Source organism: Loxodonta africana, unplaced genomic scaffold (genome assembly GCF_030014295.1).
Source record: "Loxodonta africana isolate mLoxAfr1 unplaced genomic scaffold, mLoxAfr1.hap2 scaffold_147, whole genome shotgun sequence".
Lineage (NCBI taxonomy): Eukaryota > Metazoa > Chordata > Mammalia > Proboscidea > Elephantidae > Loxodonta > Loxodonta africana.
In genome coordinates, this window is record NW_026974900.1 from 444972 (window position 1) to 469923 (window position 24952).

The 24952-nt window shown below is 40.8% G+C and overlaps 1 long non-coding RNA gene across 1 annotated transcript in view; it reads right to left on the bottom strand.

The window, feature by feature from the left end:
- Positions 1 to 24550, bottom strand: part of LOC135229204 (uncharacterized) — a 29814-nt gene extending 5264 nt beyond the window's left edge. The window contains exons 1-2 of the long non-coding RNA XR_010319985.1: positions 20440 to 24550; positions 2826 to 3326 (exon numbers count right to left, since the gene is read on the bottom strand). This is a non-coding gene — a long non-coding RNA (uncharacterized LOC135229204). The remainder of the gene's footprint in view (positions 1 to 2825; positions 3327 to 20439) is intronic.
- Between the last annotated feature and the right edge of the window lie 402 nt (positions 24551 to 24952).

Here is a 24952-nt window from a genome sequence, read left to right on the forward strand (position 1 = left end):
AACAAAGACAAGGTGGGTGTGGTTACCATAACAGACAGTAGAGTCAAAGCAGTAATCAGAACAGTCTGCTCGCATGGATTTATGGCATTGGCTACTTAGTCATAGTGTCCCTGGGAGCGAAAGAGCTGGGAAATGTACATCTCCTGGTACCTAGCGTCTTAGATATCTAGTGCTCCTGTAACAGAAATACCACAAATGGATGACTTTAACAAAGAAAATTATTCCCTCACAGTCTAGGAGGCTATAAGTCCAAATTCAGGGTGCCAACTCCAGGGGAAGGCTTTTTCTCTCTGTCACTCCTACGAGAAGGTCTTTGTCACCAATCTTCCCCTGGACAAGAAGGTTCTCAGCACAGGGATCCTAGGTCCAAAGGATGCACTGCTCCTGACACTTCTTTCTTGGTGCTACTGAGGTCCCCCTGTCTCTCTGCTCTTTTCTCTTTTATATCTTAAAAGAGATTGACTTAAAACACAACTTAATCTTGTAGACTGAGCCCTGCCTCCTTAACATAACTGCTTCAAATCCTCGATCATTAACATCATAGAGGTATGATTTACAATACATTGGAAAATCACATCAGCTGACAAAATGGTGGATAATCGCACAATACTGAGAAGCATGGCCTAGTCAAGCTGATATATACATTTTGGGAAGACAGAATTTAATCCGTAACACCTAGTATGCAGCTATCGACCTGTTAATGCCTTTTTCTCCATACCTGTTTCAAAGTATCACCCGAAACAGTGTGCCTTCTCTCTGACCTAAGTATATAAGGACCAAATAATGTACAGGAATCTCTGTTACATTTTCTCCATCTTACCATTATTTGGCCTCATACGCAGACCCAGTCACTTAATTGTGCAGCAGAATGAAGAGATTAAAGCCCCAACATTCTTGCCAGTGGACCAGGAAGGTAGCTGCTCAGACATCAGAGAGCCTCAGAGAGACAGAGACCAGGCGGCTCAAGAGGGGGATACCATAAAGTTGTTTTTCATACCCCTCCCCACTCCCACAGTTGCATATGCTTTGCTCTGACCCTAAGAAGTAGATCAATCCTTTGAGAACTGCATTATGGGTTAGAACACCAACAAGGTCCCAGACTGAGTGACACTCCCATAGATTACATCCAAATATCACTGCAAAGTCTTCAAAATCTGAACTGACATCTGAGCCACAGCACACAGAAGTTGGGAAAGAACCTGCAGCCTGAACATAACTGGGTCAAGTGATTCCTAAAACAAACAACATCGACATTTTCTGTAAGATTGAAGTAAGACACAGTCTTGGAATCACAGACAAAAACTTTAAAAAGCTACTTTAACCATGCTCAAAGAAGTAACAGGCACAACTTAGAAAAATAGAAAAATACATAGAAACCATTCACAAATGAAAATTTTAGACAGGAAAAACAGAAAAATAGGATAAAAAATTCACTTGATCAGCTCTACAGCGGAATGCTGTTGACAGACAAAAGGATCAATGAGATGAAAACAGTTCAATTGAAAATATCCAATTTGAAAACAGAGAACAAATATTGAAAAAAAATGAACAGAGCCTCAAAAAAATTCAAAAATATCTAACATTTATTTATTGGAATTCCATACGGTGTAGAAAAAATATGTGGTGTAGAAAAAAGTATCTGAAGAAATACTGGCTCAACACTTTCCCAATTTGTTGAAAGACACAAACTTACAGATTCAAGAAGCTATGCAAACTCCAACAAGTTAAACTCACATAATTTTATGCCCAAATGCCTCATTGTCAATTGTGGAATAACAAGGACCAAGAAAATATCTTCAAAGAAGCTAGAGAGAAAACAACTCATCTCACACAGGAGAAACAATTGGAATGACTCTGTATTCATCATCAGAAGCCATGGAGGCGAAAAGGCTGTGAAAACAACATTTTTTCAACACTGAAAGAAAAGAAACATTAACCCGGTGTTCTATAGGCTGTTATTTCCTTCATGAGTAAAGGAAAAATATTGACATTCTCAGGTGAAAGACGCTTAAGAGAATTCATCGCCACCAGACTTGCTCTAAATGAAACACTAAAGGAAGTTCTTCAGGTGGCAGGCTTGGAATTTCAGGAATTATGGAAAGCAACAAAGTGGAAAGTATCTTCGGAAGTTCGCCCTCCACCAAAGATTAGACAGGTCTATAAAACAAACAACAACACACGTGAAGAAAGTGTTTCTTAGTTCAATCATGTGTATGAGACCAAAAGTACAAAACCAGCCCAAAAGCACTGAAAAGAGGGCAGGACAGAACAGGAATCATGGCGGATGGAAACGGGGAACTGGAGCATAGGAGAGGACAATATTGACACATCATGAATATTGCAACCAATGTCACAAAACAATTGTGTATAAATGGTTGAACAAGAAAGTAATTTGCTCTGTAAAGTTTCAAATGAAGCACAATAAAAAATTAAAAAAAGTGGTAGGTATCTCGGTAAACATATTATGCCAACCCTGTTGTCACTGCACAACATGGCGCAGGACTCCCCTCTTTGCAAAGACTTTCTAGCCTATTGGAAAAACTTTGGAATATACTCTTGGTGGCACATTAGTATTAGAGAATGGGGTTAATTTTGAAAATATGAGATGTCTGTACTCATGCCTGGTGGATAAACTGGATAATAATATTTTCAGAGCGAAATGAGATGTTCTAACAGAAAAATAGGCCTGAATTCCCACGTGGGCCATGAGCCTACTACTCTGAAGGCCTTTCCCAGAGAGGCATTTCAGGCACTTCTAGAGCAGCAGGAGCGCTGGGGAATGCAGGTGTCAACCTCCCCCAGGGCCTTCTCTGAGGGATAAGTACCTGCTTTAGTACTGAGCTTAGTGGTTCATAAATTGTCATTCTGCATAAGGTCTTCAGGTTCAAGTCTGTAATCCAGCTGGGATTCTGTGTGTGCTGCATCTCTGCATCAAAAGAACATGCTTCTAGAAGCAGAATGCCAGGAGAGGGGCGGTTGGGCAGTTGGCGTTGGGGGGTGCTGCGCAGACAGGGGTGCCCGAGGGAGGCACAATATAGTCATTCTGCAGGAGGTCTAGTCCTTCTGCACAAGAATTAGAATGCTTCTCAATGCACAACAGTTTACATGCAGGACATAAACAAAGTTACTGAAGGACAAAGTTGAATAGTAAACCAAGCCACTCCCTGTCAATCCTTACCTGAGAGGGTCTTCATCAGGACTTCCGGGGATGGAGAAGGAAACAGCAAACGCTGATTTATTTTACCTCTTCCTTCCTCAAGAAACAGGAACTGGTGTTAAGATGTCAGGTGTCAAGCCCCAAACTCCTCTTCTGGTCTGTATTTAAGCTGTATAATAAAACTGGGAATCAGGCAATCAGCCATGAGCAGACAGACCCAGAGTATTCCCAGTGCCCCACATCTTTGAGCTCCAGTGAGATCCTGTTCTTAGTCCCTAGATTAGCAGAGGAGCTGAAAGACTGAAATTCCGTGTTTTCAGGCAACTTGGGCTTCAAGCAGGCACTTATTGCTAAAGTCGTATTTCTCTGTGTTAATTTATGATCCTTAACTCAAATCCGGAGTTTGGAGCTCATTTTGATAACTCCTCGTTAGTCTGCCTAGACAAGAGTCTGCTCACAGTCAGTGATGACAATGGAGGAAACAAAGTCCCTAGCCCAGAGGAGGGACTGTTCCCCAAATTTAGGGAAATGCCCCTGGGGAGCATCAGCGAGGTGCACTGTGGCCTCTGTGGCTTTGCCTTCTGCTCCTGGAATTGCACCCTGGGGGCGTCCATATGCAGACGCAGAGTCCGTGGGTGACCACAACTCCTGCCCTTCTGGGTCATCGTCCGGACGCACGTTGCGATATGCTTCCTGCCCTCCTTCCCAGCGTAAGTGCTGCGATCACACGTGGCAGAACCAGTTCCCAGGTCCAGACCCTAGGTCTTGTCCTCCTTGGCCTCAGGCTTCCCCTAGTCCTGGGGGAACCCGCAAGCCTGGCGGGTGCGAGGTTAGCACCCGGCTGGGCGGGCTTGGGCCTGTCTCAAAAGGCTCATGGTGCACGCAGGTTCCGCCTCCTTGGAGTCTGCGGGCTTGCGGTGGGCAGCCCGGCATCTCCTGCCTCCCTCGGGCGCCCTCTCTGGGCAGCAGCTCCCCTCCCCCCGCCCCGCCAACCACCGAACAGTCGCACTGCCTGCTTTCTGCTTCTAGAAGCGTGTTCTTTTGATGCACACATGCAGCACACACAGAATCCCAGCTGGATTACAGACTTGAACCTGAAACGCACAACTTTAAAACTACTAGACTGGGGTGGGGGGCGGTATTGGCAGTGAAAAAAGGAAAAAAAAAAAAAAAAAGAAAGAGAACAATTACAAAAAAAGTATTAGAAGACTGTAACCTCACGTTATGGACTCAAGAAGGCTGCGGATACACAACCGCGTAGATAGCATACTGTTGTATCTTTCTTTGCAAATAAGTCTTAGATGAGGGAATTTGGTACCGGGAATAGTTGCAGAGCCTGACTTTGGGGAAATCTGGGATTGATTAATTGGCTTGCATGAGGCTACAAGCCCTGATAATCAATATTTAAAGATGAGATTCGAGCAATCTAGAACATGCATCAGAATTTTTTACAAGTAAATTAGCACCAGAAGAGGCCTTTAACCACTAAATAAAATGGGTCAGTAGTTCAAGATCTCCCTACAAAGAAAATGGCAGACCTAGATCGTTTCCAGTCAGGTTCCAGCAAACATGCAAGAAACAGTCATTTTAATCTTGTACGCAGTCAACAGAGATTAGAAAACCATGAGACACTCCCCTAACTTGATCCTTATGGCTAGTTTAAAAATGATAACAAATTAGAGAAGGAAGGTAGAAGAAGAGTTAGAGGACAAGCACACTCAGTAACTGAGATGCAAAACCCTACATAAGATGCCAGCAAAGGAAATCCAGCAAAGGGTAAACCACGTAACATGCCATGATCAAGGCGGTTTATTGTAGGCATACAAATTTGAGTGAACATTAAAGATTTAGTAATTTCATTCACCACATGCATAGGTGAAAGAAGAGAAGACATATGCTCACCTCAAGAGATGGGGGCAAAGCAGGTTGATAAAATCCAATCACACGGACAGATAAGGACTAGGTGCAAACATGGAACAGAAAAGGAGTTCCCGAACGTGGAAAACTACAACTAGCATGATAGTTCATGGTGACGTGTGGGACATTCTCTTTAAAATTAATAAAAAATAAAATAAGGATGCTTCTATCATTATTTTTATTAAACATTTAACACTGGAAGTGTAAGCTAGTACAAAAAAAGTATAACTGCTATTCATAGATTATAGGACTGTCTCCATTGAAAACTGTAGAAAATATTGGAATTAATAGTAATCATAAATAAAAAATAAATTGAAATTTCAATGCGTCAGCATCAAGCGGACTCTGTCATAGCTCTTAGGTGAAAGCAAAGGACACTGATAGGGAAAGAGGAGGTTCGGGTGGGCTAGACCAAGGAGGGAAGAAAATTATTCTGCACTGGGCTGAACTTATAAGAACGGGTATGTGTGTTAGTTACCTAGTCCCTCCATAACAAAAAATAACACAACTGGATGGCTTTTAAAGGACAGAAATTTATTTTCTCACAGTTTAGCAGGTAGTAGTTCGAATTCAGGGCATGGCTGTAGTGGGAGGTCCTTCCTTGTCTACCTCAGCTTCTAGTAGATGCCAGCAATCATTTGTGTTCCTGGCCTTCTAGAAGCATCTGTCTTCTTTGTCTGTCTTCCTTTTCACCTGTTTGTGTCTGTGTGTATTCTGCTCCTTTTATAACTAAGAAGAGTTAGGCTTAGGACCCACCCTACATTGGTATGACCTCATTCACATAATAAAAGCAGGCCCCTTATTTCCAAACAAGGTCAGAATTACAGGTACAGGGGTTAGGATTTCCACATACATTTTGGAGGGACACAATTCAATCCCTAACAGTTGATTTACCAGATATTCTGGATTGAGAGTACTCACATGAACAGCTGAGAGTAGTTCCAATTCTTTGCTACATTCAGTGGCTGAAACTTGTCTCAATGGTCACCCATAGGAATGTTGGAGCAATTTATTGTGCAGGACCTGGCCTACCATTCCTAATCATGTCCATTGTGTGGAAAAACACACACTCCCATCACCGAAGTCCTGAGAAATTCATCGATAAGAACGGAATGGTGGTTGGAACCAAGAATTGTTTCATAGCCTAGATAACATGGTGCAGCTGTTAGATATCCACATGGAGATGTCCGGTAATAAAACTTCACCCCACACGGAGATGTCAAGAATAATACCAACAGCTAATGCTCATTGAGTACCTACACTGGTGCCAGGCACTCCTGTGCTTTTCCTTTCATGTTTGCTTTTCATGATGGCCATATGAGGAATGTATCATTATAATGCATAAAGAGGTCAATACAGAGAGTTAGGCTGACATTTGAATATATGAGTCTGGACCCAGGAGGAGTTTGAATGGATGGAGGTATAAACCTCAGGTCCATAGCTACAAATAGACAGCAGTAAACTCACTGAGGCATCCTAGAGGGAGGGTGTCAATAGAGAGAGGAGCAGGCACCAAGCCCAAGGGTACTCTGGTATCTAGAAGCCTGCCAGGTGAACAGCAGCCAACAAGCCTCTCTGAAGTCCAGTGTGGTTCCTGGAGGGTTGTCTGTCCTTTCTCTCAGCTGCATTTCCCCAGTGCTCCTCCCACCTGCACTGGGTTGTCCCCTTCATGACGACAGGGACAGTGTGTACCTTTCACCACTGTATCTGCATAACATAGACTACTTCTGGCCCATGGAATATACTGACTGAATGAAAAATAAACAAAGGATAAGTACGTAAAATCCTTCGTAGTTGATACCTTGAAATACATTAAGGGGCTTCATGAGTAAGAGGGAGAAAAATTGATCAGGGCTGCTTCTGAGACCATCCCTTAGGCGTAATGAGTGTTAAACAACACTTAAACAAAGAGATTTAATGGCAGAGATGTATGTTAAAAAGAGGTAAGTATAGGTTGAAGATTACTAGAAACATGTACATTATTGCAACTATAGTCAAATCGCTAAAAACCATATACTACATGCACACAGAATATTACAAAGTAATTTAATGCCCTCATTAAAAAAAAACAAAAAAAAATTACCATGAAAAGACTAATGTTGAATGAAAATATCAGGATGTAATATCTGTGTTAATATACATAAATGTGTGTGCTAATACACACATAAAACCAGTTGCCACTGAGTCAGTTCTGATTCATGATGACACCAGTGTGCCAGAGTAGAACTGTACCCCATAGGGGTTCCAATGGCTGAGTTTTCGGAAGTAGGCTGCCAGATCTCTCTTTCACAGCAATTCTGGGTGGACCTGAACTCCAACTTTCTGTCAGCAGCTCAAGATATTAACCATTTGCATCAACCAGAGACTCTAATACACATACATGCCAATATAAGCAAGAAAATAGACATATCGGAACGTTAATAATTTATTCTATGCATTACGTATGTTTTCTTGCTTTTTTTTTTTTTTTTTTTTTTTGCATACTTTCCCATTGCTTCCAAGTTTTTGAGGAATAGAATGTACTTCTGGAAAAATTCATGAGAGATTTTTAAGTAATGAAATAATTAACAGAAACAGAATGAGTAAATCTGTGGCAAGGCAGCCCATGAACCCAAGATTACAGTAACACTGGTATGAAAAGCAGAATTGTGGAGTCCTGAAGCTCAGTGGTTCCATGCATCCATCAGGAAAGAGGGAAGAGCAAATAAACAAGGAGAAAATACAGTGAGCCAGAGGAGTGGGAGCCCTCTGTTGTGGGCACAGTTTTCTCATGAAACTTTAGATGGACACAGTGGGTGGGATTATCCACTTCCATCATACAAACATTTTTATTACCCTTGATTTTAACAGAACTATGTTATAAAAACAAATAATAAAATAAAGTATAATAAAAGAATAAATCTCATCAGTGGACTACTATCATTTTCCCCAGCCACTGAGGAGGGCAGGAGACACACAAGGGAAAGAAGATGGACCAGTGTGAAAACTCATGCTAAGTGGGGAGGAGAGTGTTTCTGAGACAGGCCTTAGCTGCTACCACCTAGGGAAGTAGGCAGCCATGCACAACCAACTGGAAGAAATGGTACATTATTTCTGAGACCTACTCCAGCTCATAACAAATTATGGATAACATGGGGAAGAATGAGATTTCCAGGACACTTAACTGTTTTTATGAGAAACCTGTACATAGAACAAGAGGCAGTCATCTAAACAGAACAAGGAATACAGCATGGTTTAAAGTCAAGAAAGGTGTGCATCACCGTTGTATCCTTTCACCATATGTATTCAACCTGTATGCTGAGCAAATAATCTGAGAAGCTGGTCTGAAGAAGAATAAGGCATCAGGATTGGAGCAAGACTCATTAATAACCTGAGATATGCAGATGATACAATCTTGCTTGCTGAAAGTGAAGAGGCCTTAAAGCATTTACTGCTGAAGATCAAAGACTACAGACTAACAGCCTAACAACTGGACCAATAAGCAACATCATGATAAACGGAGAAAATGTTCACGTCATTAAGGGCTTCATTTTTACTTGGATCCACAATAAACACCCATGGAAGCAGCAGTCAAGAAATCAAACGACACATTGCATTGGGCAAATCTGCTGCCAGAGGCCTCTTAAAGTGTTCAAAAGTACAGATGTCACCTTGAAAACTAATGTGCGCCTGACTCAAGCCATGGTGCTTTCAGTCGCCTCATACGCATACGAAAGGTGGGCAATGAATAAGGAAGACCACAGAAAAATTGAAGGCATTGAATTACGGTGTTTGCAAAGAATATTGAATATACCATGGACTGCCAAAAGAATGAACAAATCTGTCTTGAAAGAAGTACAGCCAGAATATTCCTTAGAAGCAAGAATGGCGAGGCTTCATCTCACATATTTTGGACATGTTGTCAGGAGAGATCAGTCCCTGGAGAAGCAGGTCATACTTGGTAACAAGTGGCCACAACAATTGGCTCAAACATAACGACGACTGTGAAGGTGACGATAGGTAGTTTAACATACATTTTGACCCATATGAATTAAAATTTAAACAATTATTTCATGCCTTTTTGTAGGGGTTTTAGAATATACAATTAAAATAAATGTAAACAATTAATAGAAAAAATCTCTGAAAATAAAATTTAATTTTTTTAAATCACTGCTCCATACCCCAGATCTAAATGGCTTGATATAAAGCACTGGTCTTTGTGATTCACAAAAAGGAGGTGCCAATTCCTGGAGGGGGGATGGGAGGATAGAGAGAGTTGGAAGCTGGCAAAATTGTCACGAAAGGAGAGACTGGAAGGGCTGACTCATTAGGGGGAGAGCAAGTGGGAGTACGGAGTAAGGTGTATACAAACTTATATGTGACAGACTGACTTCATTTGTAAACGTTCACTTGAAGCTCAATAAAAGTTAATATAAAAAAAAAGCCCAGCCCTGACCAATGTTTGCTTAAAAACTTTGAAAGTTTGTTCCTCTCTAAAATAAAGCAGGGTCTAACTTTAAAAATAAATAAATAAATGTAAACAATTATTAGAAAAAATCTCTGAAAATAAAATTTAATTTTTTTAAATCACTGCTCCATACCCCAAATCTAAATGGCTTGATATACAGCACTGGTCTTTGTGATTCACAAAAAGCAGGTACCAATTCCTGAACAAGAACTGAAGTGACAGGAGAAACCCCCCATGCTGTTAGAGCCCTGAGTATGGGCCCTAATCCAATGATCTGTCTTCATTAATTCCTTTTTATTTCATCTCTGTGAAAGAGGGGAGGGAGAAGGTGAGAGAGGGTTACATGTGCCTATTCTGTTCTTTAGCATCCAGTTCACTGCCAGGAACAAGTATTCGTAAGAGTCTAAAAAACGTTAAAGTACAAATAAGGAGGAAAACCTCCTAGTATATATATGTATTAGGTGGCACAAAGAGTTAAGTGCTCAGCTACTAACTGAAAGGTTGGCAGTTTAAATACACTCAGAGTTGCCTTGGAAGAAAGGCCTGGCAATCTACCTCCAAATAGTCACAGCTATTGAAAACCGTATGGAGGGCAGTCCTACTCTGAAAACTCACGGGGTCGTCATGAGTGAAAATCTACTCAATGGCAACTGGATTGGTAATCTATATATGGCATAAATGTTCGGAAAATTAGTTTCTGAACATATACACGGCATACAGAATACACTGCACATTAGTATTATGTGCCAAAACCCACTGTCATCAAGTCGATTCTAACTCACAGTGACCCCAAAGGACAGAGTAAAACTGCCCCATAGGGTTTTCACTGAAGCAGACTGCCACATCTGTCTCCTACAGAGAGGCTGGTGGGTTCGAACCACTGACCTTTCAGTTAGCAGCCAAGTTCTTTAACCACAGAGCCACTAGGGCTCACTGCTGTCATGTACAGTGATTACATAAGCAAATTCTGAAACAAACTGCCTGGGTTTAAATCCTAACTCAATTTATCAGCTGGGTGATCTGGGCACGTTACTTTACCTCTCACTGCCTCAGTTTCCCATTTCTAAAATGGGTCTTATTCAAAAGGTTGTTACGCAGGTTAAAGAAAACACACAAGGCACTTAGAAAAAGGCCTTACACACAGAATGAACACAATAATTGTTAGCTTTCATAATTATTAAGGGAATACAAACAAACGGCTAGGTTGAAGGAACTTCCATTGAGAAAGAGTTGAGTTCCAAAATTCATGTGTAAAGTCATTTACATCAACTGTTAAAGTTGTATGTTTAGATTCAAGTGATTACTGAGGTGTGTTATGATCTTGAACAGAGTTCTGGTGACTATACAGGCAGACTCTGCATGCCCTTCTCCTGCACATCCATTCCATCTCCCTTGGAGCCCAGACATCATGTTATCAATTAAACCCCTCCCACACTGGTGGTGTACTGTTTAAGAGCTATGGCTGCTAACCAAAAGGTCATCAGTTCAAATCCACCAGGCGCTCCTTGGAAAGTCTATGGCACAGTTCTGCTCTGCCCTATAGGGCCGCTATGAGTTGGAATAGACTCAGTGGCAATGGGTTTTTAACGGGTGTGAGGTAACTGTTCAGTGCTTAAAGACGTACCAAAAGCAACCACTAACACAAAAGTATAGTAAAAGGTTCTTATTTCAGAGTAGCAAAACCTTAGTTTCTAACACAGTGGTGAATTAGGGTGGACTGTGGATCAAGAGGAGCCCTGGTGGCATAGTGGTTAAGAGCTCAGCTGCTAACCAAAAGGTCAGCAGTTCGAATCCACCAACTAGTCCTTGGAAACTCTATGGAATAGTTCTATTCTATGCTATAGGGTCTCTATGAGTTCGAATCAACTAGGGTCTCTATGAGTTGGAATCAACTTGATGGTGACAAGTTTGGTTTGGTGGGTGTCATGGATTGAATTATGACCCTAAAAAATGTGTGTCTCAACTTGGTTAGGCCATGATTCCCACTATTGTGTAGTTGTCCTCCATTTTGTGATTGTAATTTTACTTTAAGAGGATTAGGGTGGGATTGATTGTAACACCACCCTCACTCAGGTCACCTTTCCCTGGGGTGTGGCCTGCACCACCTTTTATCTCTCCAGAGATAAAACGAAAGGGAAGCAAGCAGAGAGTTGGGGGCCTCAGACTATCAAGAAAGCAGCACCAGGAGCAGAGCATGTCCTCTGGACCCAAGGTCCCTGCACCTGAGAAGCTCCTTGACCATGGGAAGGCTAAGGACAAGGACCTTCTTCCAGAGCCGAAAGAGAGAGAAAGCTTTCCCCTAGAGCTGATGCCTTGAATTTGGACTATTAGCCTACTTTAGTGTGAGGTATTACATTTCTCTTGGTTAAAGCCATCCACTCATGGTATTTCTGTTATGGCAGCACTAGATGATGAAGACAGTGGGTCAAGGTGGAAGGGGTGGATGAAGGACAAAAAAAGAAAAATGGACAACAGGAGAAATATAAGAATTCAGAGAACTGTGAAAATTTAATTCCTGAATATACTTTCTTTCTCCTCCCTATAACTGGAAGGACTTTTCTCATATACAGCGTATATAAGTAAATCCTGGCAATATTTAAAACACTTAGATTTTTGTAAAACTCATTCTCTGAAAATTCATGGTGGCCCCATTAATTTATGGCTTAAAAACAACTCAGAACTAAAAAGAAGCATGAATAAATAAATAAAGGCACTGCTGTCATTTGCGGGTGATGTTCTTTTCCTGCTATCCACAACCCACACACTCGGGTTAATTTTCCAGGGTCAGTGTTCATAGACCATCCTCTTTCTCGCACCACCACCCCACCACCCTTAATTATTTAGAAAAGGCAGGGCCAGTCAGTGTTCCAAACATCAAGTTTTCTCTCCAAAATGCCAACTGGCACTTGGGGAGCAGGCTACATTCTCAGCTGTCAGCACTTCCACTAGCCCCTGCAGATAAGGAATGTGTCTCCACTGAACTGTTCATTGTAATTAAAAAAAAAAAAAAAGTAAAAAACTGTTTCTTAAAAAAAAAAAAAAACAAAACAGGCATTTCCCTATTACCCACCCACCCCACTCTCCCACACCCAGTGCACTCCCACCACACACACACTCAAATATTTCCTACCAAGGGTGTGTCCCAAGCACGGGGTCTGGCTCCACTCTTCTTTTACATCCCTTGGAGGCCTCTGGAGAAACCATACCTTTGGTTGGCAATTCCCTGAACCCTGCCTATTCAAGCTGGCACTTATTCAAAAAGGCAGGTGAGTCTTCAAGTCAGGTTTTTATAAGGAGTTTAAGAGGAGCCAGGTGATATGCCTACTCACCCTCAAATTTCTCAAAGGTAATAATTTCTTGAGATGTTTACAATGTCTCAACTATGGGTTAATTAAATCCCTTAGGATGGTGGGCATAGGAAAATCCTCCATCTCAATGCCCCCCATTTCGAAAAAAAAAGAGAGGAATCTCCAAAATTACAAATTTCAATTTCTACATACTTGATTGAACTAAGGAGTAAGTTCCTCACATGTGTTATTCTTGGTCTGAGTCCTGGTGGTGCAGTGGGTAAGAGCTAAGCTGCTAACCAAAAGGTCTGCTGTTTGAATTCACCAGCTGCTCCTTAGAAACCCTATGGGGTAGTTCTACTCAGTCCTATAGGGTTGATAAGAGTTAGAATTCACTGGATGACAATTGGTTTGTTTGCTTTTCAATCTTTGGCTGAAAGGTGGACTTTGTTATCAATTTATTAAATCAACTGGTAATTTGCTGGATATTTCTCATACAGGAACTTATGATGTCTTCAAATCCAGCTAATCAGGTTTAGGGAGAGAGAAACTTCTCTACCTTAGCTTCCCTGCCACTCCCACACCTTTTTCATTGATTTCCATGCCCTGTTTAAGTAACATCACTCATCACTTCTCACTGTCTAGGTTATCTGAGCCAATTCATGGCAGTCAATTCCACCTGAGCCCTAGGATACCCTCATTTACATACTCTGCCCTGTTCCTTCACCAATGGCTGACCTCACATCTCCACTGGAATGTCTACTAGGCATCTCAAACTTAATGTGGTTCAAATAAAATTCTTCGTCCAAGTGTCTTATCTACCTCCCAGTCTTCCTTATCTCAGCAAATGTTCTCACTATCCTCTGGGTTGTTCAGGACAAAAACCTAGAAATCATCCTTCATTTCTCTCCTTTATTCAAATCTTGCATCCAATCCATTGACATATTCTGGACTCTTGGCACTACCTTAACATAAATCCTGACTCTATCCACTTCTCACTACCTCCACCTTACAGCCACCATCATCTCTTGGTTAAAACTGGACTCCATGCACCGATCTTCCCTCTTACAATCTACATAACAGCATCATTTCAGTGGCTTCTCATAGCAATTAGGAAAAATTCCCAAATCCTTCCCATGGTCTTTCATGATGCGGGGCTTGCTCACCATACTAACCTCATTTCCTAACAGTCTTCCCTCGGTTCACTCCACACTAGCCATGACTTATTTCCTGAGCTTCCTCAAAACATGCCAGAACACTTGGTTATTTAAGGGCCTCAGAAACAACTCTTTCCTTTATTGGCAATATCCCTCCCTTCAGAACTTCATAAACCTATTCTCTCCTTTGATATAGGTCAGTTATCTCCTCAAATATCCTGCTCCCATAAGCCTTTACTATTAATCTAAAACAGCTCACCCCACTCATTCCCTCACACGCAACTCTGTCTTATTTTCAAAATATTTAGCTCTCCTTGACATTTTTTGTTAATTATTACCTGTATTTTTTCTGGTTGAGAATATATGCAGCAAAACATACACCAACTCAACAGTTTCTACCTGTACAATTTAATAACACTGGCTACATTCTTGAAGTTGTGCAACCATTCTTACCCTCCTTTTCTGAGTTGTTCCTCTGTCATTAACATAAACCCACTGCTCCTTAAGGTTCCTATCTAATCTTTTCAGTAGCTGTTGTCAATCTGATGCCATGTAGACAGTTCTTAAAAGAGCATATGCTCAAGGTAGACCATTTTTATTGGTTAAGTAAGCTAATGTTCTGGAGCCCTCATGGCACAGTGGTTAAGTGATACGGTAGCCAAGCAAAAGAAGAGCAGTTTGAATCCACCACCTGCACCTTTGAAACTCTATGGGGCAGTGCTATTCTGTCTTACAGAGTCTCTGAGTTGGAATCAACAGCAACAGTTTGGTTTTTTCTTTTTCATACTTCATAGAGAGATAGTATTAAGGGAATGCTTTTGGTGTAATGTTTAAAGATTATCTCACGGCAATAGTTTCAGGAGTTCATTCACCCTCAGTGGCTCCAAAAAGTCTAGGGTTCATTTGAAATTCTGTTCTGCATTTTCCCCCTTTTGATCAGGGCTTTTCTATGGACTCTTTGATCAAAATGTTCAGCGACAGCAGCTGGGAACCTTCTGGTTCTTCTGGTCTCATGGCATGCTAGATGTTCTTTTAAAAAACATGAGTGGATGCTGAAGGTTATCAAATACTTATTTTATTACACCTATTAATATAATCACATTTATTTTTCCTGTACATATGGCAAATTATACTGATTCATTTTTGAATGTTAAACTAACCTTGAATTCTTGGGATAGACCCAACTTGGTCATAATATATTCTTCTTTAGAGTATTGCTGGATTTGTTTTGCCTATTTCTTTTTATATTTTGCATCTATGTTCATCAGTGACATTGGCCTGTAATTTTCCCATCTTCTGCTGCTCTTGTCAGGTTTTGGTATCAATATTCATTCTACAAGCTTTATAAAATGAGTTTGGGTATATATTTCCTTTTATATTGAAGAATTTGTGAAATATTTCTTGAATATTTGGCAGAATTTGCAGGAAAAGCCATCTGATATGAAGTTTTCTTTTTGAGAATAGTTTGAGCTCTAATTCAATTGTATTAACAGTTGTGGAATTACTTTTGCTTCCTGTTTCTTCCTGAATCGTTGTTATTAACTTACATGGTATGATACGTTTGCCTACTTTACCTAAATTTGCAAATTTATTGGCTAATACGGTTCATAACATTCTCACATTATCTTTATGTTCTGCAAGATCTGTAGTCATTTTCTTTCTAATTCCTGATATTCGTTTTTTATATCTTCATTCTTTTTCACTTGATCAATCTTGCCTAAAGTTTGTCAATTTTACTAGCATTTTCTAAGAATCAACTTTAGTCTTTGTTGATCATCTGTTGCATGTATTCAATCATTAATAGAAACAAAAATTCCTATGAATGTTTGTTTCTGGTTTTTTCCCAACATTTTGAATGGATGTTTAACTCACTTATTTTTCAAGATTTGTTCTTTCCAATTATATTTTTAAGGCTATAAGTTTCCTATATTATATTGTCTGTACTGCACAAATTTTTGTATGCACTATCTCCATAATTGTTTACTTCAAAATGTATTCTAATTTTCATTATGATGTCTTTTTTGACTCATAGTATTTTAAAATATCCAAGCACATGGAGATTTTGTATTTTCATTTTCTAAGATGGTTTTTTTTTTTTTTAATTATGGTGTACTTACATAAAAAAAAAATGGAGATTTTGTATTTTCATTTTCTAAGATGGTTTTTTTTTTTAATTATGGTGTACTTACATAGTATCCTCTATATTATTACAGACTCTTGAAATTTGTTGAGACTTGCTTTATAACACAGTATACAGTTAATTTTTATACACACTATGTTATGTATGTGCATGAGATGAATGTATATTCTTTCATGGTTAGATAATACACACAAATACACATATAGCAATTTGGTATTTTTTTACATGTTAAATCTTCTGTATCCTTGATAATTTATGGACTTCTATGTTTCTGAGGGGTGTGTTAAGAATCTATTATGATGCATGATGTCAAAAGGAGCCCCAGTAGTGCAGTGGTTAAGCACTCAGCTGTTAAACGGTTTGATTTGATCCACCAACTACTCCACAGGAGAAAGATATGACCGTTCCCTTCCATAAAGATTACAGCCTTAGAAACCTTTGGAGAAGTTCTACTCCATCCTATATTCACTATGAGTCAGAATTGACTCAACAGCACACAAGAAAAAATGTATGATGTGATGGAAACTCAGAAGTACGAAGCTAAAAAGAATTGGTCCTACCTCCAGGGTCAAAGGATGAAGGACAGAGAAAACAGCAGAGACATCCAAAAGCTTGGAAAAAGGGCTGAAAGGACAATGGTTGGTGGTTTGGGGGCTTTGAAGGGCTACCATATATACTGAGGAATCTGAAGTGCAATGTTCTTGCCTAAGGATGAAGACATGCTCATAAAGATCCTGACAAAGCTTTAGGCTTGCATCTCTGGCTGATCTTTGGGCTCCATGGGGGCAGGAAGTGAAGGCTAGGGCAGAGTTTTAGGCACTCTTGCTTAGCATTGAAAGAACGTGCCAGTTCAGAGCCAATCTGCAAAGACTGGGATAATGTTACTTTTTCTTTTTGGCTACAAGCATTTAAAGAAAGCACTGTCAGGTCATGAACTGACTGCTGAGATAACAGAACAGAACTTCAGTGTCCACACATGAGAAGACATACAATCTTTGCAGAAATAGTTTGGAAACATCACTAAGCAAATGGATGACTGGCCCTCAACAATTAAAAAAAAAAAAAAAAGCAAACCCTAATGACAGGAGGGAATCTTATTTCCAGAGTCACATTATAATATCTAAGATATCCAGTTTGCAACACACTATTCTAAGTCATAAAAAGAAAAAAGAAAAGGATGGTTCATTTGTTAAGAAGAAAGAAAGAAGAGAAATGAACAGAAAGCATCCCTAAGGAAACACAGATATTGGGATTACTAGACAAAGATTTTAAACCAACTGTCTTAAATTTCCTCAAAGAGCTAAACAAACCATAGACACACACACAAAAAAAGGAAACCAAGAGAAGAATGTATGAACAAGTAGAAAACATTAATAAAGAAATATTATACAAAAGAACCAAATAGAAATTATAGAGCTGAAAAGTTGAATAGCTGAAATAAAAATTTCATTAGAGGAGCTCAACAGCAGATTTGAGCAAGAAAGCAGGAAAATGTAAGCTTGAAAAAGCACAACTGAAATTGTTCTAACTGAGGAGCATAAAGGAAAAAGAATGAAGAAAATGAATAGAGCCTAAGGGACCTGCGGGACAACATCAAGCATACCAATATACTCATTAAGGGAGTCCCAGAAAGGAAAGAAAGATGAAAGGACAGAAAGAATATTTAAAAACGTAATGACTGGAAGTTTCCCAAATGTCATCTAGATATCCAAGAAGCTCAATAAACTCAAAGGACAGTAAATACATAGATATCCACAGACAGACATAATCAAAATGTCAAAAGACGAAGACAGAAACTTGAAAGCAGCAACAGATAAGTGACCCCTAATGTACAAGAGAGTCTCAACAAGTTTAACTGTTGATTTTTCATCAGAAACCATTGAGACAAGAAAATAGTCGGATGATGTATTTAAGGTACTGGAAAAAAAATACAGAAACAAAACTATGAACCAAGATGTCAATATCTAGCAAAACTATCTTTCAAAAATGAAGGGGAAATTAAGACATGCCCAGATACACAAAACCTGAGGGAGTATGTTAGCAGCAGAACTGCCTTATGAGAAATGCTACAGGGAATCATCCTGGCTGGCACGGAAGGACACTAGACAGTAACTTGAAGCCATAAAAAGAAACGAAGACTCCGTAAAGGTAACTACTTAGATAAAACAAAGTCAGTAATATTTTTATATCACGACTCTTTTTTTCATATATGATTTAAAGCACAAATGCATAAAAATACTTACACATCTCTCTTAATGGACACACAATGTATAAAGATGCAATTTTTGTAACAGCAACGTAAGTAGGGGAGGTAACTGAGCTGAATAAAAGCAGAATGTTGTATACTGTTGAAGCTAAATTTGTATTCATTAAAAGAAGATTGTTATAAACATAAGATATTAATTGTAATCCTCATGGTCACCACTAAGAAGTTAAAAAATATAAGGAAAGGAAATAAGGAGAGGATCAAAATTGTACACTTGAAAAAAATCAGTCAAACACAAAAGTGGACGGTAGTGAAGAAAATGAGAAACAAAATACATATATGACCTACTACAAAGTAGAAGACATAAGTCCTTCCTTATCATTAATTGCTTTAAATTTAAATAGATTAAATTCACAATTGGGATCATTAAAGTTGTGTGTCAACTTTGTTGGACCATGATTCTCAGTGCTTTGGCAGTTATGATGTAGTTTAGCAGTCGAATAACGATGCAATCATTTCCATGATGAGATGTGATATAATGTGATTACCTCCATGATGGAATCTGCTGTGAGTAGCCAATCAGATCTAAGGTAGTTTCCTCGGAGGTGTGGACTGCATCCAATATAGGTGGACTTTCTGGCAAGGCTCTTGAGCTTTTGCTCACTCTGAATCCTGCAGCTGGCTCCTCTTCATCTGATCTCAAGTTTTTGGGACTTGAACTCTCAGCTTACCTTCCAATTTGGGGATTCACCAGCCTCCGCAGTCTGTGAGCCGCAGCCTGCCAGCTTACCTGCCGATCTTGAGATCTGTCAGCCTTTGCAGCCTGTGAGCCACAGACCTGTTGTATGACCTGCAGATCTTGAGTTCTGCAGTCCCTGCATCTATGTGAGTCAGGAGAAGCCACAAGCCTGACCCATGGACTTGAGACTTACCAGCCTCTACAGCCTCGTGAGCCATTTTCTTGATATAAAGCTATTTATATATAAATATATATATATACACCTCACTGGTTTTGTTTCTCTAGAGAACCCAGCCTAAGATACCAATTAAAAGACAAACATTGGCAGAATGCATAAAAAAATCATTCGATTGCTGTTAAGCTGATGTGACTCATGGTGACCCCTCCCCTCATGTGTGTCAGAGTAGTACTGACACACAAGTGTGTCAGTTCAATGGCTAATTTTTCAAAAGTAGATCACCAAGCCTTTCTTCCAAAGTGCCTCTGGGTGGACTCAAACCTCCAACATTTTGGTTAGCAGCTGAATGCATTAACCGTTTGTACCTCCCAAGGACTACAACATGTATCTATGTTTATTTCTGTATTACTTCTCTTTATACTATATACATACATACACACATACACACACATACATACACACACACATAGACATCCATGAGTGGTTCATACAGATGCTTTGGACTTCAACTAGCAGGGCTCTATTAATTATTGATAGAAAAGTACTGATACCAGTTATAAATGCGTATTTGTCCATTTCCCCTTTCAGATTTATTAGTTTTTGTATTTTGGAGCGCTGTTGTTAGACACGTACACATTTAGGAGTGTTGTATCTTTTTGGAGAATTGAACCTTTATTATGTTATGTCCCTACTTATTCCCAATAATACTCCTTTTTCTGAAGTATAATTTGTCTGATATTAATACAGCCACTGCAGTAGAACTGGATAATTTTCAACCATTTCAATAGGTAGCATAAGATCAAGAACTGATGGTATAAAAGGAAGGAATCGAAGCTGCATTGAAGGCATTGGTGAAAAAACTACCCTCTCTCCACCATCTTCACTAACTCTGACACCAACTGTCCCTCACACAGCACTCCCTACTTCTCTGCCGGGTTCAATAACTCATTGCAATGGCCACACAGAACTCATAGTCCATATTCACGATTATGGGGTTTATTAGGGAAGTAACAGTTATAGCTCAGGCTCAAAGACACTCAGAACACAGTTTTTCTATCAGGACAGCCTCTTCCCTCCTGTGCTCATAGGCGTGCCTCTGCCTGGCCTTGGGCCGGCCTCTCTCCAAAGGCACTCAGCTTTCCTTCTCCCTGGGCCATCATCTCCTATAGCCAGGTCCCTGTTGCTCGGTCTCTCCTGCCATGGCATCTTACCATCTTCAGGGTTACAGCTTCCTCTCTCTATCTCAGTCTCCTGCTTCTAGGAGCTTCTCAGTGCAGGGATCTCAGGTCCATAATATACGCTCGGCTCTTGGCTGTTCTTCCTTGATGGGAGTTGAATCCTCCTCTTTGCTCTGGAACTGGTTCTCTTTGAAGGCAAAATAAACAATCCTCTTGGTGAGCCACAATTACCCTATCACACAGTCCTGCCCAAGCACCAGGGTGGATGTTATAAGACCATGGCTAGAAAGGCCACACAAAGTAAACAATCACATCACAGTACCTTGGACTCATTTTTCAAGTGAAGTACCAAAAATCCCATACAAACAGATTGGTAAAGAATATAATCAACAGCAAGAACATTTTCATACTTATGTTTTCTGTATTTGGAAGAAATCTATAGCACTATTCTTATTTTGCCAATTCAAAGGGATCACAGAGATTAGTGGTAGATGTTGCAGTACCAGAAAACTCTCTGGTAAAACAGTCTGTGAGCAGTCTTACAAACATGGATATTCCACCAGAGTCAAAAGAATGACGTTACATATCATCAAAGAGAACATTTCAAGATCTAGCCTGAAGTACAATGTTGTCACTGATAGGCTAAAATCCATACACTTACAAGGAAGACTAGTTTATATGACTATTCAAATTTATGCACCAACCACTAATGCCAAAGATAAAGAAATTGAAGATTTTAAACAACTTCTGCAGCCTGAAATTGATCAAAGATGCAATCAAGATGCATTGATAATTACTGGTCATTAGAATGTTAAAGTTGGAAACAAAGAAGGAAAAGTAGTTGGAAAATACAGCATCACTGAAATAAATGACGCCAGAAATCTCATGAAAGAATTTTGCAAGACCAGTGACTCATCCACTGCAAATATTTTTTTTCACCAACATAAACGGCAGCTATACACGTGGACTTTACCAGATGGAATACACAGGAATCAAACTGACTACATCTGTGGAAAGAGAAGATGGGAAAACTCATATCATCAGTCAGAACAAGGCCAGGGATCGATTGTGAAACAGACTGTCAATTGCTCATATGGGAGTTCAAGTTGAAACGGAAGAAAATTAGAATAAGTCAAAAGGGGCCAAAATATGACCTTGAGTATATCTCACCTGTATTTAGAGACCACCTCAAGAACACATTTTACGTGTTGAACACTAACGACTGAAGACCAGACGAGTTGTGGAATGACATCAAGGACATCACACATGAGGAAAGCAAGAGATCCTTTAAAAGACAGGAAAGAAAGAAAAGACCAAAACGGATGTCGGAAGAGACTCTGAACGTTGCTCTTGAATGTCGAGTAGCTAAAGTGAAAGGAAGAAATGATGAAGTTTTGAGTATTGAGACGCCACCAGTGATCCCTCTTACAAAAAAGACCAGAAAAAACAAGTGAAGCGATTATATTTATGACAAGCTAGGAGCCCTGAACATCAAAGGTAAAGTTAGAAAATGGACTCAGCGGCAGGGGGAGGGAGAGACTATTCAGAAGTGGAGAGGAGTTACTGGACCTGAACAGCCAGGAACCCTCAGGCACCGTTCCCTGGAGCGACTGCAGCGGGGCTGGCAGTAGTGTTCCAGAGGCGTTTAGCTCAGGGAAGGACAGCAAGTTGCACAGACTACTCACACCTCCAGAACAAGAGAAGAACGGCACTCTCAGCAAAAGCTAATTACTTGTGTTTATTTTACCACGCCCTCAGCCCCCAAGCCGGCTTCAGTGGCTGTCAACTTCCCTGGGCCTGAGATAGGCCCTGGTACCACTCTGAGCCATTTTTCCATCCTTGAAGAAGGTATAAGTTCACAACTGGGGGAAAGATAATCTGCCAGCTCAATTAAGCTGGGGAGCTCAGGACAGAAGCAGCTCTTGTTCAGGCACAAACAGTCCATGGGCTTTGAATACCTTTCACCCCAGCATGGACCTGTGTGGGCCCATTTCAGGAGAATAGGCCCTTGTCGCCAGACTGCAACTGTTTCAGCTGAACGGTGGAAAGATGGGTGTTTGATGTTTGACACTGCTTTGCCTATTAAACGGCGTCTTCACCTACCCACATCAGGGGCCTAAGGACTGGTGGCTCCACCCACAATACCTAGCCTCCTGTGACAGGGCTCCAAGGGTAAGTAGTACCTCCCAGAACTTACAACCAAAAGCATTGGGTACCCATCGCCCTTCTGCAGAACCCACCCGTGTGCTCTACAGAACAGGGATGCACTTTCCTCACAGACACTCAGAGGACAGCTGTCAGACCCCTGCCTTGATCAGAGCCTGACCCCCTACTGCAGCCAGATACTTCTGCCTACACCAATAACCCCTGCCCCTCTAAGACGGTAGGACAGAGCCTGTACCACACACTTTATGACCAACTACCTGGGCACCTGAGTTGAATGCATACAAGAAAAGTAAATGAACTCCTAGGCTCATATACCTGGTAACAGTGCTAGCCATCTGGTGATAGTACATTAGAGCTTCAAAGGTGAAAATAATCAACCTAGCGCACTCAAGCAGCTTATTTGGGAATACCAAAACTAAACAAAGCAAGAAGCTAGGATACAAAAAGCAAGCATAAAATAAACTAATACAATAACTTATAGATTGCTCAGAGACAACAGTCAATACCAAATCACATAAAGAGGCAGACACGGGGGCAGGACCAAGATGGCTGACTAGGTAGAAGATTCCGCTTATACTTCTTGAAACAAAGACTCGAAAAAACAAGTGAACTGATTACATAAAGGACAATCTACAAACCCTGACCATCAAACACAGAACTAAGGAGTTGACCTGAGTGACGGGGGAGCGAAAGCCACGCTGCAGCAGGGACCGCTTCCAGAGCCAGTGTCCCACGCCGCAGCCTTGAGCCCTCGCGGTTTCCTGGTGTCAGAGTGGTGGGGCTGATTGTGGTTTACTGAGACAGGGAAGAACAGATATAGGCCTAACCCTCAGGACCAACCTCAGAGGGGACCCAGGCAGCACACGCAGGCTCCACACAGACGCGGCTGACAGGGAAACGAAAAACTATAGGGAAGCAGCGACTGGTTTTGGAGCCTGGAGTGCAGCGTCCCAGAAAGGAAACCTTGGTGCTGGGCTTTGGACTAAGTGTGGGGGAGCCGATTGTGGCTTCCTGAGACAGTGTGAGCATGGATGCAGCCCTAACCCTCTGGGACAGTCTCAGCAGGGATCCAGCCAGCACACACGAGCGACACAATGCTCTGGAATCTCAGAAAAAACAGTTCTCACCAAACAACATAAGTAACTTTGTATATTTTGCCAGGCTACTCTCTTCTATATATCTGATTCCACCCCTCATTGCCCCAGCCAGCTTCATTAACATTGGAATCCTCTGTGCCAGAGAGTGAAGTGCACTGCTGAATTTTTTTTCTTCTTTCTTTTCTAACCCATTCTCCTGGCCTGAGAAAAGCAGCATTTAACAATCAAAGAAAAAATCCTTCCCTGACTTCCCTAAACTGAAATAACAGTACAGAATCAGCTCCATCCAGGCATTAACAGACCCATAGTCTTTGGCTTTCACCCTACAGGTAACTAGGTGGCTATTACAATGTAAAGGCAATTCTGATAGAGATCTGACCATAATTGTTTTAGCTCAGCAGTGGAAAGGCAAGTTTTGGAGGTCAGATACCTCTCTACCTATTAAACAGAGCCCTCGCTGATCCACACCAGCGAACTGAGGGCTGAGACTCCACCCACATCACCTAGCCACCTGCTAGAGGGGTCTGAGAATAGTGACGCCTACCCAAGCATTGGGTGCCTAAGATACAGCTGCAAAGCCCACCCACCAGAGTGCTCTAGAGAATAGAGCCACACCTACCTCACTGACACTTGAAGGAAGGCTGTCAGCATCCTGCCCTCCTCGAAATGTGACCCCCTGCCACTAATAGAAACTGGTGCATACAACCATCACCACTACTCCTCTAAGATAATAGGTGAGAGCCTACACCACACACTAGGTGACCAGCTATCAGGACACCTGAGCTGATTGTATTCAAGAATAGTGAATGGACTCATACACTTATACACCTGGTAACAGCTCAGGCAAGCTGGTAACAGGACGTAAGTGATTCAAAAGCTACATCAATCGCGATACCACAATCTAGTAGCCCATCTGGGTGTATTGTAACAAAACAAAATAAGAAGATAAGACTCAGTGAGCAAATATAAAATATTACAATATCTTATAAATGGCTCAGAGACAGCAGTCGACATCAAATCACATGAAGAAGCAGACCATGATTCCTTCTACAAACCCCCAAATCAAAGAATCAAAATCATTCCCAGATGTAGATACATTCCTAGAATTGCCAAATGTAGAATATAAAAAAATTATATACAGAATGCTTCAAGACATCAGGAATGACCTCACAAATGAAATAAGGCAATCTACAGAAAACACCAAGGAATACGCGGATAAAGCAGTTGAAGATATCCAAAAGATTATTCAACAACATAGTGAAAAAATTAATAAGCTGTAAGAA